The following is a 1,364-nucleotide window of genomic DNA, read 5'->3' on the forward strand; positions in this document are numbered from 1 at the left end:
CGCCCAAGCACGCTTAACTTCGGAGTTCTGATGGGATCCGGTGCTTTAGTGCTGGTATGATCGCATCCGACATGTTTCCCCGTCTTCGTCCCTTATGCTTGCCACTCCCAGGTCCGCTCCAAAGACGATTCTACATTCTCACTACCATTACAACCGTTCCCTAACAATGGATAATGTCCTATACTACTTACTCTCCCGCTCAATCACGGAGACGAGTTTTCCACGGTTTCCACCCCTCCCTCCATACCGCAGCAACACGAGTTTTTTCCACCCCTTTCAGAACGCGCTCTTCGCGCCACAAAGCCGCCCCAAGACGCGCGAGCAATGAGCATCGAGCTTAAACATATCGCAAACGTCAAACATAATATAACGGGATTAATATATATCGCGCACGTGCGACATGTTTGTCACAAGGCGCAAAAAATAATTATAAAAGGAATGCAACACGAGGACTTCCCAAGAGGTCACCCATCCTAGTACTACTCTCGCCCAAGCACACTTAACTTCGGAGTTCTGATGGGATCCGGTGCTTTAGTGCTGGTATGATCGCATCCGACATGTTTCCCCGTCTTCGTCCCTTATGCTTGCCACTCCCAGGTCCGCTCCAAAGATGATTCTACATTCTCACTACCATTACAACCGTTCCCTAACAATGGATAATGTCCTATACTACTTACTCTCCCGCTCAATCACGGAGACGAGTTTTCCACGGTTTCCACCCCTCCCTCCATACCGCGGCAACACGAGTTTTTTCCACCCCTTTCAGAACGCGCTCTTCGCGCCACAAAGCCGCCCCAAGACGCGCGAGCAATGAGCATCGAGCTTAAACATATCGCAAACGTCAAACATAATATAACGGGATTAATATATATCGCGCACGTGCGACATGTTTGTCACAAGGCACAAAAAATAATTATAAAAGGAATGCAACACGAGGACTTCCCAAGAGGTCACCCATCCTAGTACTACTCTCGCCCAAGCACGCTTAACTTCGGAGTTCTGATGGGATCCGGTGCTTTAGTGCTGGTATGATCGCATCCGACATGTTTCCCCGTCTTCGTCCCTTATGCTTGCCACTCCCAGGTCCGCTCCAAAGATGATTCTACATTCTCACTACCATTACAACCGTTCCCTAACAATGGATAATGTCCTATACTACTTACTCTCCCGCTCAATCACGGAGACGAGTTTTCCACGGTTTCCACCCCTCCCTCCATACCGCAGCAACACGAGTTTTTTCCACCCCTTTCAGAACGCGCTCTTCGCGCCACAAAGCCGCCCCAAGACGCGCGAGCAATGAGCATCGAGCTTAAACATATCGCAAACGTCAAACATAATATAACGGGATTAATATATATCGCGCA

The 1,364-nt window shown here is 49.1% G+C and overlaps 2 non-coding genes across 2 annotated transcripts; both read right to left on the reverse strand.

The window, feature by feature from the left end:
- Nucleotides 1–435: 435 nt before the first annotated feature.
- Nucleotides 436–554, reverse strand: LOC123178226 (5S ribosomal RNA). Its single transcript, XR_006489415.1, has one exon. It is a non-coding gene; the product is annotated as a 5S ribosomal RNA (ribosomal RNA).
- A 367-nt stretch (nucleotides 555–921) lies between these two features.
- LOC123178225 (5S ribosomal RNA) lies at nucleotides 922–1,040 on the reverse strand. The gene has a single exon (XR_006489414.1). It is a non-coding gene; the product is annotated as a 5S ribosomal RNA (ribosomal RNA).
- Nucleotides 1,041–1,364: the final 324 nt, after the last annotated feature.

Source organism: Triticum aestivum, unplaced genomic scaffold (assembly GCF_018294505.1).
Source record: "Triticum aestivum cultivar Chinese Spring unplaced genomic scaffold, IWGSC CS RefSeq v2.1 scaffold85988, whole genome shotgun sequence".
Classification (NCBI taxonomy): domain Eukaryota; kingdom Viridiplantae; phylum Streptophyta; class Magnoliopsida; order Poales; family Poaceae; genus Triticum; species Triticum aestivum.